A 17,789-nucleotide genomic window follows, 5' to 3' on the forward strand; every position below is an offset into this window, starting at 1 on the left:
GAATCTAATTTTTCAGAATGTATTAAAGTTATGTTTTATAAAGATAACTAATTTATGTTAAGATTACATGTTGTCTTAGGTTGAATAATTCATATTTTTTGAACTTTTATTTTTTTGGTCCATATTTTATATCTTTTTAGAAATTTGGTCCTAATTAAAATTTTTATTACGAATTAACCTCAAATTTAGTTTTTTCTTTTCAAAATTATTTTTTTGGACAACCTCTTTTTAAGGCTTTTTTATAATGGCTTATAAGATCTTTTTTTCTTAATTGTTTTCCAACTTTAAAAAATCATTTATAACATTTCTTAACTTTTTTTAAAAACATTTTTTACAAAATTTTCTTAACATTTATATTTTTTTTTGCATTGCCTATAAACAATATCAAATCATTTTTTCTCGCTGATTGTGTGACACTTATATTTAATAAAGTAAAAAATATGATTTAAAATTAGATGAGATAATAAAACAATGATTTTGTAAAAGAATTTTTTTTTTGAAGTTTTTTTTTGTAAAAAATATGATTTAAAATTAGATGAGATAATAAAACAATGATTTTGTAAAAGAAATTTTTTTTTGAAAGTTTTTTTGTTAATATATATGAGACAATGCAAAAGTTGGAAACAAATTGGTTTGCTAATGTATACTAGTCAATACAAAAGATGGAAAAAAAAAGTTAAGAACATATGGTAAAAGATCTTATAAACCATTATTAAAATGTCTTAAAAAGTTTTTAAAAAGTTGTAGAAAAATGAACTTGTAAAAAAACTAAATTTTGGGAGAAATCTTAACAAAATTTTAGATTCAGACCAAATTCATAATAAAATTTAAAATATCCATCAAAATTATAAAATTTGAAAGATGGGTGGCCTATTCAACCTATGATATAAGAGGTTACCATACTAAAAATATGAGTTGGTTACTATAAAATCGATTACTTTGCAACTTTAAAATATTTTGAAGTTAATTACTAAAAAATAATGATAACCTTTTAATCAAATAGACATTAAATTTTCATGAACTTTTTGTTGTAAATAAACTCTTCAAAAAAACTCACAAAAAACTTAAATTGTGTTTTGTTGCAGAAAATTAAATTTGGTTTTCTTGAAAGGTTAAAAGGTGAATCGTAGTTTTTATTTTCAGTTTTTACTGAAAAATTTAGAAAATGTGTTTGATTACAAATTTTGAATTTTCATTTTGTGTTTAAGAAAATTAGAAAATTTATTTGGTTGTGTATTTTCTATCAATTTTTATCTTTCAATATATTTTATTTTATACAACGTTTAAATTATTTATGAAAAGAAAATATTGAATTATTTTTATGTTGCCAAATAAAAGTAGTGAACTATATTTTTTTTAACCGACAACTTAATTTATTTATAAATGAACAAAGCCAGCCAGAGGCTGGATAGGATACATTGTTTTAATTACAAAGGAGGGTGTTTGTATTTCATAGTCTCCACTCTAACTTATTACTACCTCCTCTATGTTTCATCCAAACAAAAGTTTGGGTCTTTACAATAGAAATTATTTTTACCGGTTCAGTTTCAATGTTGTTGAAGATTCTATTGATTCTGGCTCTCCATAAACACCAGAAAACCCCAAATAAAATCGTAATTAGAGTTTTTCACCTTTTGGGACAGTTCCTCCATTTGATAGCGAAATCAATGATGTTTTGGACCGTTTGGAAATCAGTCACAGGGATATTACACCAATTTAAAATTGTAGATAATACTTCCTTTGCAACTGGACATTCTACAAGAATATGACCTCCAGTTTCTTCCGATCTTTGACAAGAACCACAAAGAGTCGAAGCCATTACCACCCCCTGTTTTGAAGTGCTCTAGCTGAGGGAATTATATTTTTTTTGGCTCTCCAAACAAAACCCAATACCTATAGTGAGACTGTTTTTAGCCATGAAAAATACCCGTCACATACCGGGAAAGTAGCTCTTTCAATTCTCTCCCGGATTAGTGAGCTATATGCTTTTGTTTTTTCCGCGGGTCACTATCAAAATTTATATTTTTGTATAGATTTTAAATTTTGTTACATATTTGATTTAAATTGTTACGAATTTATGGTCTTTATATTTATTTCACAATTCTACCCTAAATATAGTTCTTAGTTTTATTTATTTATTTATTATTTTTTTTACAAAGTTACTTTCTTTAGACTTTTGCAACATTTTTTAAGGCTTCACTTTTTTTAAGGCTTCACTATAAGTTATTTATTTATTTGTTTATTTTTCTATTTTAGTAAAACTTTTTAAAATATTTTTAAAACATATTGTATATCCATTTGCCGATCAATAATAAGTAAAAAGTACTCAAGACATTAATGCTGGACTAAATACTCAATTTCAATTTATGTTTGCTTACAAAGTATATTTTGTGTAAACAATGTTAAAAGGTTTGTTTAGCAAAAATTTATGGATATAGTCCTTTAATCCCTAATTTTCATACTGAATTGGGTCACTATTCGCTCTCCAAACCCAAATGACTAAATAACTTTGATACATATTTTTTTTTTTTATCTTTTCTCCATTTATTTTTAATATTTTATAATTATATAATACTATATAAAATCTCTCTCTCTCTCTCTCTCTCTCTCTCTCTCTCTCTCTCTCTCTCTCTCTCTCTCTCTCTCTCCTGAAATTGCAATCAAACATCATACGATGTATGGGTTTGAAAGAACCTGAAGTATTTTTGGCAGTGCAGTTATTTTATGGGAATACACTGCCACAGTTTCAGATATAATTAGTTCTTCAGGTCAAGCGTTTTGTGAAAGAAAGTAATTAATGGTGCTTTTGAAACTACTCTAGCTTACCCAAACGTTCTCACCCTCATGTAACAGAGGTGGTGGTGTAGGATAGGCATGTCGAAAAAAACCGAAACCCGTTCTACCCACTTGATCCGTTTCAAATTCGGGTAGAATGGGTCGGGTAGAGCGGGTAACGGGTATGAACATTCGGGTAATAGGTTAACCCGATAATAATATAGGTCGGGTAATAGATATGAATATTAATTTTCGGGTATACCTGAATACCCGAATTCGTTTTTTAATTAATAGCCAATATACATTACATTACATTACATATACGATCAGGTTAAACTTATGCACACTTCAAATAAAAAACCCTTCAGTGTCTTATGATCGACCGTGACGCAAACCCAAAGACGTTAAACCCTCAAAGAACGATTTCTACTGTGTTGATCGATCGATCGACATTCGACTCCATTATTGACGCAAGCCCAAAGACGTAAAAAAAAAATCCTTTGGTGTCTTATCTCAGTCTCCTCATGACATTCAACTCCAACTTGATCGATCAAAAGAAGGTTCGATCTTGAAAACAAAAGGTTCGATAAACCCTCAAAGACTTATTTAGTTTCTTTAATATGATTGCATGATCAACAATATTAATATGGCTATATTTAGTTTCTTTAGTTTCGATAAACCCTCAAACAGAAGTTTCTTTAATGGTATTAATATGGCTGTATTAATATAGTTGTATTATATATGCATATTGTATGTGGATCTTTAATATGGCTGTATTAATTTGACTGTATTAACTTGATTGAAAACTATGTTGCAAACTTGAAAATCAAGTGAAATACAAAAGAAACAGAGCACAATTGCTGTTGATTAATATGGTTGTATTAATATTTTTCAGGCATGTTCTTTTTCATACTTAGTTGGAATGGAATACCAATTTTTTTAGTTGGAATGGAATACCAATTTTTATGTAGACAAAAATACCCTTATAACAGAAAAATGCTTATAAATTTACAATATTTACAACCTTAGTTGGAATGGAATACCAATTTGTTTCATGCATGTTCTTTTTCATACTTAATTTGTTTCATGTTAGTAGGATGGCTTTAGCACACATGTTAGTAGTTGATGAACTTCCATTTAGTTTTGTGGAAGGTGTGGACTTTAAACATTACAATAGTCTTACTCAACCAATGTTTAAAATTCCATGTAGAAGTACAAGTACAACCGATACCTACCAATTGTTTCAAGAAGAAAAAGAAAAACTTCGAACTTTTATTAAAAAAAAACGTTGGTAGGATTTGTTTGACCACCAATACTTGGACTTCTACACAACAATCAAGTTATATGTGTCTCACCGCCCACTTTGTAGACAATGAATAGAAATTGAAAAAAAAAAAGTGTTGAGTTTTTGTCCTCAAGAGAGTCACCGTGGGGTTGATATTGGATTAGTGGTTGAGAAATGCTTAATAGATTGGGGAATAAAAAATGTTTTCACAATTTCCGTTAACAACGCAAGTGCTAATGACGCGGCAATTGAGTTTTTTTTTAAAAATCTTTCAAAATTCCAATAAGTGTCTCTTAAATGGGAAATGGACACACATGAGATGTGTTGCCCACATTTTAAACTTGGTGGTGCAAGATGGTATTAAAAAGGTTGATAAGCCGGTTGAGATAATTAGATGGGCGATAAAGTGGATTAGGCAATCACCTTCAAGAATTGGCAAATTCACCAAATTTGCCAAGCTTGTTAATCCGGGTACAACGAAACACTTGGTAAGAGATGTTCCAACAAGATGGAACTCAATTTATCTTATGTTGAATATTGCCCAAGCTTATGAAAAAACTTTTGAGAGATATGATCTAGAGGAATATGAGTTTCGTTCTGACATTGAAAAGGCGGGTTTATCGATTCCTTCACCAAGTGATTGACAACATGTTAGGCATTTGTGTCATTTTTAAAAACCATTTTGTGATGTTACTGAAAGGATTTCCGGGACACTATACGTAACATCAAACACATGCATTGAAGATATTTATTCCATCCGTACACTCTTGGATGATGTTATTTCCGATGCTAGCCTTTGTGATATTGCATTGGCAATGAGAGTAAAGTTTGATAAGTATTTTGGCGATGTAGAAAAAATGAATTTATTGCTCTACTTTGTTTTGATTCTTGACCCGAGGAACAAAGTAAAGTATTTGGTTATACTACTTGAGGATCGTTATGGAAAAGAAAAGATGGAGGAGAAAAAGAAATATATTATGGATTCTATGTATGAATTATATAATGATTACATTAGAATTCATTCTCCAAGTACTACTTCTAGTACAACCGAGTCTAGTAATTCATCGTCGATTTTAGGAAAACGCCAAAATCCGAATGCTACGACACCAAAACCACCATTGAGAAATAAGCTAAGAGAAAAGATGAAAACAAACATAGTTGAATCAATTGGTAAGTTAGAAAAAGTATTTGAAAGAAAGTGTTGAAGAAGATTCGTCAATGTTTAACATTTTAGATTGGTGGAAAGTGAATTGTCCAAGATTCCCAATTCTATCATTGATGGCTAAATATTTGTTTGCCATTCCTATCTCGACTGTGGCTTCGGAATCTGTTTTTAGCACTAGCGGGAGGGTTTTGGATCCGTATAGGAGTTCTTTGACTCCTAAGATTGTTGAAAGTATAATTTGTACCCAAGATTGGCTTCGGGGTGATATAAGTGACAACATCGATTTTGAACAAGATTGGGAAAACCTACAAGAAATTGATAAAGGTAGTTGTTTATCTTTAATATTTTTTAATATTTTGACATGTTACGTTTTGTCTTTTTAATGCTTATACTATTTGTATAGGATTGTGAGAAGTTGGTATATCTAATTAGAGCTCGGATTGGATATGTAAATGAATGTGACAACGTAAAGATGCAAGATTGATGAATACTTTTGTGAAACTAAGAATCATTTGAATGTGATTTGAAACTTGGTTATGTTTTCAATTGGGTTATGACTTATAAATTTTAATATTTCGTTATGTTTAGACTTTTATTGTTCGGTTGGGTTGTGTTTAGATTTTTATTGTTTAGTTGGGTTAGGACTTATGTACGTTGTTTGTTCAATCATGATGATATTATTGATGTTATTATTATGGGAATATGACTTATCAAGGTAATTAACTTTTCGGTATGTTCACATCTGGGTAACTATCTTTTTTTTGTACATATGTAGGTAACAAACTTTTTGGAAGTGTTCACATATGACCATTATGACCTGCTATAGCAGGTGAAATCCTAGATGTGAACTCTTTCAATAAGTTTGTTACCTAGATGTGTACAAAAAAATAGTTACCCAAATATGAACAAAATGAAAATTAAAAATTAAATTACATGAATGGTCCCTATGGTTTGGGGGAATTTGTGGTTTTTGTCCCTAATTTATTTTTTTAACTTAAATGGTCCCTACTATTTATTTTTGTTGCGCGTTTGGTCCCCGTCTTACCTAAAAATACTATTGTGCCCTTATTAATTTATTTTTTTAATTAATTTTCTTATCTATGTGTTTATTTTATACATATTTAAAAAAATTAATAGACCACACATATTTGTATCTCATCGGATGATCTCTACTGTTTATTTTGAATTATTTTTTTTTAACTTGGATGATCCTTACTGTTTATTTTTGTTACGCGTTTGGTCTTTGTCTTATCTAAAAATACTATTTTTCCCTTATTAATTTTTTAAATTAATTTTCTTATTTATGTATTTATTTTTTATAAAAAAATTAATATACCCCAAATATATGTATCTTATCACCGTAAATCTGAAACCACATTTGAGAAATTTAATTTGAGTCTTACCATTCACCATTTCATCTCTGATCCTCCCCATCTTCTATTTCTTTTCCATATTTAGTAACATCAACGTCTTCACCCTCCTTTTTTTTTGGTACTTCAACTCTGGAGAACCAACACCATAACCTACTGTCTGTTCATATTTAGTGGGTTGTAGTGTTGTTTCGACGGAGTTGAAGGACCGAAAAAAGAAGTGATGATGAAGACGTCAATATCACTAAAGATGAAAAATAAATAGAAGTTGAGAATGATGAAAGATGGGATGGTGAGGAGATACAGATATGTGAGGTCTACTAATTTTTCTTAAACATATAAAGCATAAGTACACAAACAAGAAAATTAATTAAAAAAATTAATAAGGGCACAATAGTCTTTTTAGGTAAGACAGGGACCAAGTTCGTAACAAAATTAAATAGTAGGGGCCATCCGAGTTAAAAAATTAAATTAATTAAAAAATAGATAGTAGGGATCATCCGATAAGATACAAATATGTGTGGTATATTAATTTTTATAAATATGTAAAAAATAAACATAGATAAAAAAAATTAATTAAAAAAATAAATTAATAAGGACACAATAGTATTTTTAGGTAATATGGGGACCAAACGCGCAACAAAAATAAACAATATGAACCATTTAAGTTTAAAAAAATAACTTAGAGATCAAAACCACAAATTCCCCCAAACTACAGGGACCATTCATGTAATTTAATTTTTACTTTTCGTTTTGTTCATATTTGGGTAACTATTTTTTTGTACACATCTAGGTAACAAACTTGTTGAAAGCGTTCACATTTAGGATTTAACCTGCTATAGCAGGTCATAATGGTCATATGTGAACACTCCCAAAAAGTTTGTTACCTACATATGTACAAAAAAAAGATAGTTACCCAGATGTGAATATACCGAAAAGTTAATTACCTTGATAATTCATATTCCCTATTATTATATATCATTTTTTTTGGGTAAAAAAACAAATATCTTAGGATAGGTACGTGAAATTATTTTGTTTGGTATCATTATTTGTTATTTAGCATCACCAGAATTCTTCAAGCACACTTGAAAATCTTTAAATTAAAATAATAATAAAAAAATAAAACAAATTTGGGTATACCTGATAATTATCCGACATGACCTCAAACCTCAATACCCGAAACCCGAAAATTTTACCCGTTCGACACCCTTAATGTCGGAGGTGTTTTGCTTGTAACCACGGAGGTGTTTTGCTTGTAACCACATATGAGGGTCTTCGATCACGTCGATTGCTGTGAAAGAAAACGTCCTTGATCAAATTACAAGAGAGAACACAGAAATTTAATTGTCGTCTACTATTCCGATAAAATCAAATTTTCTTTCAAGAACACAGAAAAAATTGTGGGTGTAAAACCTGAGATCGTTAGGCAAGTCTTGATCACAGGTTCACAAATAACAACCTTTGATCTGTCAACAAAATCACTATCATTGTATGACTTGATTAAAAAAGACGTTGATCGAAGTTTGGTACTCTAATTCCAATCTATTTATGTGCATAAGCCCTGAGTTCTGCCTTTTTCTTGACGTTATGGAGGGGTACGTACAAATCATCACTCTTCACAAGCTACCTCACATGGCGAACAAAGCTACTGAATCAAAGAAAGTTGTCGACTACAAAGACTGGCAGATATCACTAACGTCATAAAGATTCCGAAAATCTTTGAAGTTATGGATGGTGCTAAGGAGCTACGGGATTCGGGGTTCCGTGGTTGGAGGAGTTTGCTTTACCGATGTGTTGTTGGAGCAACGATAGGAATGTAAAAAGAGAAACTCAAAAGCCAATCTTTACATGCCTATCCAGAGTTAATTGCTCGACAGCAAATAATATTAATTACACTTCTACAACCCCCGAATGTGTCATAAACATAAACAATAGCCTTTGCACCAGCCTTAACTTCAAGGATTGGGAAAGTCTGTGTCTCATTGATATATGCCAGTCTTTGTACATGACAACTTTACCTGATAGCTGATGCACAAGCAAAGAAGGATGATGAAGATCTTGCTGCTAACCACCACTGGATCTTTATTTATAAAATAGTAAATTACATGAATGGTCCCTATGTTTTGAGGAAATCTGCATGATTAGTCCCTAATTCTTCTTTTTAACTCTTACCGTCCATAAAGGTTTGGTTTTGTTAAGGTGTTAGTCCCTACAAGAAAAAAATTACTATATTGCCCTTATGTATACTTTTTTACTTTATTTATTATTGTTTATTAAACAATTTCTAAAAAAAACAAAGTTAAGCCCACCTGATACCCTCTTTTCTATATGAAAGTATTAAGCGATCATTTAATTGTGGTTAGTCTTTTTCTCTGGCGATTGTCATCTTCTCTCGATAACTACCATCCATAACAATAATCTAATGGAAATTTAAACAATGAAAACCCAAGTATAAGATTCTCCCATAAAAAATCTTTAACTAACATAAAGACGAAAATCAAAAACAAAAACAAGAAACCTGCAAAATTGAATTAATAAGTGCTCATTTACCCATCACCACCATCATCCGGTAAAACACAACATCGCTATACAAACAAGAAAAACGAGGAAGTTTTGGTATCCGGTTCCATCTTCACATATCCTTGTTTCACATTCGATCACAAACTTGACACTAACAAATTTGGTAGGTTAGGATGGTAGGATCATTATTATTTTGATAAAAATATAAATATTAAATAAATAATGAAAAAATAACTAAAAGAAATTAAAGAAGGATATATTCATTTTTTTCACTTCAGTCAATAATCAAAAGGTCCATTCTTTATCAAAAGGCCGGGGTCGGATACTGTCGCCTAAAAGTTGATATGCAATTATGCACGACGATATGGTGATATACCTAACCAAATCACACCGCATCAAAATTTCCCGACTATTTTAATAATTAATAAATTAATTTTCATTTTCTATATTATTCTTTTAAGTTTTATCTAAAGTTATGTTATATATCATATTAGGTGTGAAATCCGTATAATATACGGGTTGATTTAAAAAAAATATTAAATTAAAGTGTAAATATAAAATATTTTTAGACAAAATTGCAAAAATGGTCCCTGTGGTATGCAAATTTTTTGGGTTTTAGTCCAAACCTCGAGTTTTTTTGATTCATGGTCATTTTGGAGTGGTTTGTATGTGAAAATAGTCCCTCTGAAAATTGAAATGACTATAATACCCTTGGGTATTTATTTTTCATTTTTCTTTCATTTTTTTTAAATTTATTATTTATTTATTCATTTTAACAATTAAAAAATAACACATGACCCACCTCCCTCCCCCCCCCTCTCTCTCTCTCTCTCTCTCTCTCTCCACATGGTAATACACTCACACACACCTATTCTCAATCTCTCCAGATTTTTTTGGTTTTTAAATCTAAACACACATTGCTAAGAACAAGTGCTCAAGAACACACAGTGCTCAAGTATAAACACAATGCTCAAAAATCGATTTGTATGTGTATGTTTTCATTTTCAAATCGATATATGTGTGTTTGAATCTGAAATCCACCATCGTCTCTTTCCTCCTCTCTATCTACTCCAATTACTTAACATCCACCCACCGCCTCAGGTGGATTACGTTCTCAGAGATAACCCTATATGGGAGGCTGCATTAGGGTTTTTGCAAAGAATGTCGTCGGAGAAGGAAGGAGAGGAAGTCGTCGTGGGTGTTATGTGGTGGTTCAATGATGACGATTTTGCTCACGGAGGTTCCATATGCTCCCACTACCCCAACACAAACAACATCGACCCTCCTCTACCGCTGCCATCTTCATTGTGGTCTTCAGCCTCCTCTACTGCTGCCATCTTCAATGTCTAAAAAGCCCCTTCGGTACCCCCCAAAGCATCTTCCATTGATAGAGATTTAGATTAAGTGAATGCTGGAAGTGATCGATCTGAAAATTGGGTCTACTTCAGCGGGTTTTGTAAGTTGAATCAAATCGATTCAGCCAACTTGAGGATAACTGTAAACCTATGGTGATTACTTACACACTTTTGATCGAGGCCACCATTTTTAACGGTGGGATTACTGAAGCAATGAATGTGATTTAGGGATTTTTTTATATGAATGTGATTTAGGGATTTTTTGAATGTGATTTAGGAATTTTGATCGAGGTCACGATCTTCAACCCGATATGAATGTGATTTAGGGATTTTTGAAGTGATTTGGCTATGAAGGCGATAGGATTCTTGGTCGTAAATGAAGAAGGATGAGGGGGTGGAGTTTAGAGAGAGAGAGAGAGAGAGACAGGTGGGCCCTCTTATTTTTTTAATAATTAAAATGAATAAATAATTATTAAATTAGAAAAAATGAATTTAAAAATGGAAAATAAATACCCCAAGGGTATTACAGTCATTTCACTATTCACAGGGACTAAAAACGCAACGAAACTAGCTCAAAAGGACCACCAATCCAAAAAAGTCGTGGTTTGGACTAAAACCCCAAAAAAATGCATACCACAGGGACCATTTTTGCAGTTTTGTCATATTTTTAATGTACAACTTTAAATAAGATTTAAATGAAGAAATGTATTTATTGCAATTTAATATCATATATATGATATTTAATACTTTACATATATAAGTATACGACTTTAATTTTAAAAATTGAAACAAATCAAAAATTGATAAGTGAATAATATTTATTTGAAAAATACCATAAAATGACAAGTATCAAAACTCATGAGAACTTGACATGTGACAAAAAAACTTTCATTTATTAAGGAGGATATTATATATTATAATAGTATTATCATATTTTGATAAATATAAATATTACTCTTATTAATGATTTCAAAAACATGATACATCCAAATAAGTAATATAAATGTAACATTTGAATCTTAAAGGTACTAACTTTCAAGTATTTTTACATTTTGAAGTGGGGTACATCGTAAGGTTTGCACCGTCTCGTCGTGACATGGTTTTTTTTTCGTGGATGCGGGTTTTTGGTTGTCACAACGTGACCATGAATGGGTCACGACATGTGACATCCCCAATTTTTATGGATATAAAATACCTTTTTATGCTTATTTAAAATCACAGTTTTCATTCGCAAACACGAAATTCATCCCATTTAAATATTTCCAAAATAAATGTTTTTCATTGATTATTAAAAACTTAGAATATCATAATTAATATAAAAAACATATGCATAAACACATACTTATAATATCTCAATATACTAAGAGTCTACATCTTCTTGAATCACTCAGCAAATACATACATCATTGTCCATATATGTTTATACAGCTACCTGTGATGCGTATAAATTAAGTGGATCGGGTTAAGAAACTTAGTGAGTACATACGGTTTTTAACCCATAATATTATAATCATTAATTATATATTTCTTCAACATTCAAATAACTCGGTTACCTATTTCCTATTGTCCTCACATTCTAATCCTAAAATAATGATCTCGATAGATCTTTCATTAAGGATCTTTGTCAGCGGTCAACTATATTTCCCTGAATGTCTAGGCACCCCAGTATGAAAATATTTGCGGTAAGTACATCAGTAGAGTAGTACTTTTAATTAGGCACGACAGTACGATAATACTTTTGATTAGGCACAGGAGTACCATAGTACTTTTGATTAGGAACAACATTATGATAGTACAATTCTTTCATGAAACCTTTTACTAACCCATCAAAGCCTCTCATTTATTATTTCGCACAACTCTATCACAACTTCTCATTTATTATTTCACATAACTCTAATACAACCTTTCATTTATTATCCTACACAACATCTTGTCTATTATTTCATACAATCCTTCACTACCCTAATCATCTTTTAGGTATGATACACATTCCACAAAATCAAGTAATAATCATATCATATGTCGTAGATAATTTAAACACGGCTAAACGGTGCACATAGCATTCAAGCATGTTGGATACTTATATTTATATGTAAGTTTGAAAGTAACTATACATTTACCTGTTTACTCTTGATTCAACAAAGTAGATCAATTTACGAACAAACACATCAAACGTGTATCAACTTGACTAACGAAATCCAAAAGATTGCGAGCGTAACCTCGGCGCTTAGAGTTTTTCTAAGAAACGATTCTCCAACGCTCTAATGTTTCTACGTTTAACTAACGACACTCGAGAACAAGAACCCAATTCACAATGACTGAGATCTCGAGACAGAGAGATTTGAAAGAGAAATGTGTGACGAAATAAAGAGACTTGAGCCCCTATTTATAGTATAAGATTTATTAATCACTTAGTTTACTTAGCCATTAATTCGTTCTTATCAAAATCATTGAATTTGTTCTTATACAAATTATTTAATTGGTTCTTATCCAAATAATTTAATTCCTTCTTATCCAATTCTATAGTTACAATTATGGTCCTTCATTTATTTCCTTTTTAACACAATATACCCTTCATATTACACTAATGGTCCCTTAACTATTTTCAAATAAAATCGTTATACCCTTTATAATAAAACTTTATCATATATAATATATAATCTATCCGTCCCAAATTGATAGTCCACTTTTGATTTTTGATGTCTTTTCTCTTCAACTTGACCTTAAATATTTTAATTATGTTATATATTACTTGATAAAACTTATGACAATGAAAAAACATTTAAAATACAATCCATTCATATATTTTGCATCAAATATTATCTATCAAATATAAAAATATTTAAGGTCAAAGTTGAAGAAAAAAAACTTCAAAAGTCAAAAGTAGACTATCAATTTGGGACAGAGGTAGTATTATTTTATGACCTACCTAATTTTATTAATAGATGGTCAATGTCATAAAATATATTTGGTTATTACTAGTCGAAAAATACAGGTGTAATACAAGAATATCGTATCAGTACGTGAGTTCATCATTGAATGTATTTAGACTAAATACATATTATAACATATAATTTGAGATTTTATGATTATTTATCTTGAATAATCTTTTATTTAAAAAAATGTTATTGTATTGTTTCAACAATAAATTTTGTAATAAGATTTTCTACACATATTATATACTTATAATATTTGTTCAAATAACATGCATGCATTATATAGATATTTATGTAGCATGTCATGCGTATAATGAATAATTATCCTATTCGAGGAGATAATTATGATAATTATTACTATTATAATCTAATCGTCTAACCCTATCTTACGAGCGTTACAGTTATCTCTCCCTTAGGATTATTACGTCCTGGAATCCTCAACAAAACGACGCTGAATAATGATCATGTTAGCTGCTTTCTCATCCTAAGTTGTTTATAAGTCATCCAAACGAGTGTCAAAACCTCTAATTCCTTAATTACTAGTGGTGTTCTAGCTATCTCTACAAATGTAACACCTGACGCAAAAGGTACATATGTTCATGTTCTAATGTGTTTTATGCATATTATAGTAGATAGCAATCCCTAGCTACTTACTACCTGGCCTTCACGACGACTACAATATGTCTGTTGATTATTTCGATAATCTCCTTCTTCCATCTTTGACTAAAGTTAAATACTATGTCATACATGGTTCTTAGAACCGAGTTTCTTACTTTACGGATTTACCCTAATCATACTCGATTTGTAGTGACCACCATGGTCGTAATAGCATTCTTTTAGTCATTATCAAAACAACTCAACCACTAGTGTCTTAGTAACCTTGCGACTCTTACTGGTCCAAGTGCGAGTCTTGTGATTCGGATGGTATAGGCCAGTGTTGCGAAACTCGGCCTACTCGGTCGAGTACTCAGAATCGGCCCTCACCGAGGCGAGTTATATGAACTCGGTTAAAAAACTCGGATTAAGCCAAATCGGTCAAGCTCGGTCAACATCTCTCTAACTCGGGTCTACTCAGTATAACTTGGTCTTACTTGGGCCTACTCTATCAATAAAGTCAAACTCAACCAACTGGTCAAACTTGGTTAAAGGGTCAAAATTGTCATAAAAAGAGAAAAAAAAATCAAGAATTTCAAGATTAATATGTATAATACACTTAAGGATTCATTATTTAACACACACATGTAATTAGTGCTCTATATAGATATATATATATATATATATATATATATATATATATATGTCTTAAATTTTCAGTAATTATTCATGAAGAGAGAGAATTATGTGTATTTCAGTTTTTATGTATTCACATGTATCTAATTTTGTTATATATTTCAATTAAATCATGATTTTAACTTATGATTTTGACATATATAATTTTCCTAAAAATATTTCTACATGAATTATCGAATCCAAGTACTTGCTACTCGACAGTCGGCTGAGCAAGTATCAAGTAACGAGTTCTACAACCTTGGTATAGGCCTTTATTACCTTTCACACCTAATCATACTTGTCCCAAAAATTGTCTCGTAGTTTTCTAAGTCACTATAACTAAAAATCACATAGTAACTTTAACACATACTAATGTGTTCAAACAAGTACATACATAAATTATTCCTAGACTCTACAGAAATGTCGTCTTCTTTATGACAACTTCTGCTCTTCCTATTTTTGATTGTTACTTCAGCTACAGTCCTACTTCCAAAGTATTCATAAAAATTCATTCTCATGTAGTGTCCTATCCGCAAGGCTATACGAGAAGTTGTTCTAGTGGTATGGGGTTAACGTTCTCCATGTACTTTTATCCAATTAGCCAATCCATTATGTCGAAAACATAATTAAAGAGTTTAACAATATCCAAGGGTTTTATGGCTTCTGAAAAGATTACAATCTTTATTCATACAACATGCCTATTACATTAGGCTACATACTATTATCTAGATGACTACTCCTGATCCGAACTCTGGATAAGAAGATCTTTATTCTCGACCTATTGTTGCTTCATCAAGGATCATGTGGTATGCCCTTGTCTTTGGCTTTGACAGTACATTATGCCTTGCAACTTCTTACTTCTTTGGGTAGTACTTCATGGCATGCCCTTCTTCCTTACACTCAAAACACACCCTCCCATCGTAGCTGCACTCGCCAGCATAATGACTTAACCTTCCAAACTTGCAGCAACTCACTTCTCCTTTGCATCACCCCGTATTGGACATCACAACTCTTAGGCATAATATCATAGCTTACAGCTAGGTATGGTATCTATAGCTACATTATCCTAAGGTTTCATGCTTTATATTGATATTTATGGATATAAATATATTTTGATAAAGTAGTTTCATAAGAATGTATTCCCCTCGTAGAAAGTTTAAAATAGTAAAATGAGGTCGTGAACTCACCCTAGTAGTGTAATCTGAAGTATCCATGCTACTGTACCTGAAACTTCACACCATTGGGAGGACTTCCGAAATAGCTCGATAGATAAAGAGAAAGGGTTTTGGGTGTGAAGAAATCATAAAGTGAGCACCTCTATTTATTGTGTTTGTGCGTGCAGTGCACTTCACGTGCGACGTGCACTTGAATCTTGGCTCCATCCAGATTTTGCCATGTGTCACACTTCTGATGGTCCACATCTCTTTGATCTCAAAGAATCTAGGTGTCAGACGTGCACTTCGAGCGTGGAGTGCACTTGGCGTGCGCCAATATTTTATAAAAATTCATTTCTTCCTTATGTGAATCTTGTTTCTTACCCTCTTTTTATATTTGTGTAGCTATTATAACTTTCCTTAAGGTTGCATTGTCAAATTGTAACTTTTATTTTTAACCCGTATTTTATATTTTTCTAAAAATTGTATCTTCTTCATATAAACTCCGTTTTGACCTTTTAAAGTTTTTATCTCTCGGAGTACTATGATTTTCCTTTTAGTGATGTTAGCAAAAACTCAACCGATTTCTTTTTCCATTTTGACGTTAATATCATTATTAACGCGGTTGATTTTTACTTTTTATAAAATTATAACTCCTCCAATCGGAGTCAGATTTTTATAGAGTTTATATCCTAGAGACCACTTTGTTGTGTACTTTCCAAGTACACTGACCATTAATAAAAGTGGTGTAACTTTTTTGTCACTCATTTTGACCCTATTATTATTATTATTATTATTATTATTATTATTATTATTATTATTATTATTATTATTATTATTATAATCTAATTGATCATATTTTCCTGAAATATGAAAAACTCTATTATCATCATTTGTCGATGATAATCTTTAATGACGGTCGATAATAAAAATTTCTCAATTGTCACATTCTCCCCCTATTTTACGAATTTCATCCCGAAATTCAGACCTTAGGGTAACATTATTAGGGGTGACCGGTTTCTTAATCAGGGATTGCCCCTTTTCCTTTTTATTGGGACAACTATATTTCCTTTTTAGTTACTAGTTATAATTCTTCAACTTTATCTTTAGAATCTAACATTTGTCTTTTGAAATTCGATATGATTTTATCTTATTTTACACCAATAGGAGACCTAACCTTATTATTTTACTATTGGTGTGGATTTCTGGAAGGATTTCTATGTTTATTTGTCTATTACTATTTGTATTCAAAATAGATCTTTATATATAATAATGATGAATTCAACTTCAGGGGTTTCCATTTCCCTTCTTAAACAATACATGATTATCTCTATGGGACTTGTCCCTAAATCTTGTATTCTAACATCTAATATTCCCTTTTATTTGCCTTGTTGATTCTTGTAAATGTTTGTGATGTGCCCTGGTCTTCCGCAGTTGTTACACCTAAACTCGTCACATTTTCCCAGATGATGAAGTCCACAATTACTATACAAAGGGAGTCTTCCCGAGTATCCCCTTGATGGAGTGGGTGATCTCTCACAAGGTTTCGTTTCCTCTCTTTCCTTCTATAATGGTTGACTAGATTTTGCCCTTGGTGATTCTTTCCCACTTGTTCTTAAGTTCTTTGGACTTTTTCTTACTCCTTCTTGATTTATGGGCTACCGGTTCCTTGAGACTGAAGGCTATATACTTAGCTTCCTCATAGGTATTGGGCTGGTGTGCTTGCACCTCGATCCTAATATGCGGAGCTAACCCTTAGAGATATGCATTGATTTTTTAGAGATATGTGGAGCTAACCCTTGGAGAAGGCCAGGACTAACTCCTTAGTGCTAAAATGATTGAATTCCTGCTCCGCTCATGCCATGTCTTTTCCAGAACGGTATTCCTTTATCTTCTACTTCATTAACTCTTCCTAGGGGGTTGCATAGGCTTTGTCAACACCTAAATACTTGACATGGAT

The 17,789-nt window shown here is 31.4% G+C and overlaps 1 long non-coding RNA gene across 2 annotated transcripts; it reads right to left on the reverse strand.

Annotated features, from left to right (window-relative positions):
* Window positions 1-1,366: 1,366 nt before the first annotated feature.
* Window positions 1,367-12,810, reverse strand: LOC145041909 (uncharacterized). 2 transcript variants are annotated; one of them, XR_013680485.1, is made up of 3 exons: window positions 12,591-12,810; window positions 7,736-7,886; window positions 1,367-5,530 (listed from the first exon to the last, which is right to left on the reverse strand). It is a non-coding gene; the product is annotated as an uncharacterized LOC145041909 (long non-coding RNA). The 2 variants fall into 2 exon arrangements; XR_013680484.1 differs by lacking the exon at window positions 12,591-12,810 and adding an exon at window positions 8,009-8,833.
* Window positions 12,811-17,789: the final 4,979 nt, after the last annotated feature.

This window comes from Lactuca saligna, chromosome 4 (assembly GCF_052625555.1).
Source record: "Lactuca saligna cultivar CGN05327 chromosome 4, ASM5262555v1, whole genome shotgun sequence".
Lineage (NCBI taxonomy): Eukaryota > Viridiplantae > Streptophyta > Magnoliopsida > Asterales > Asteraceae > Lactuca > Lactuca saligna.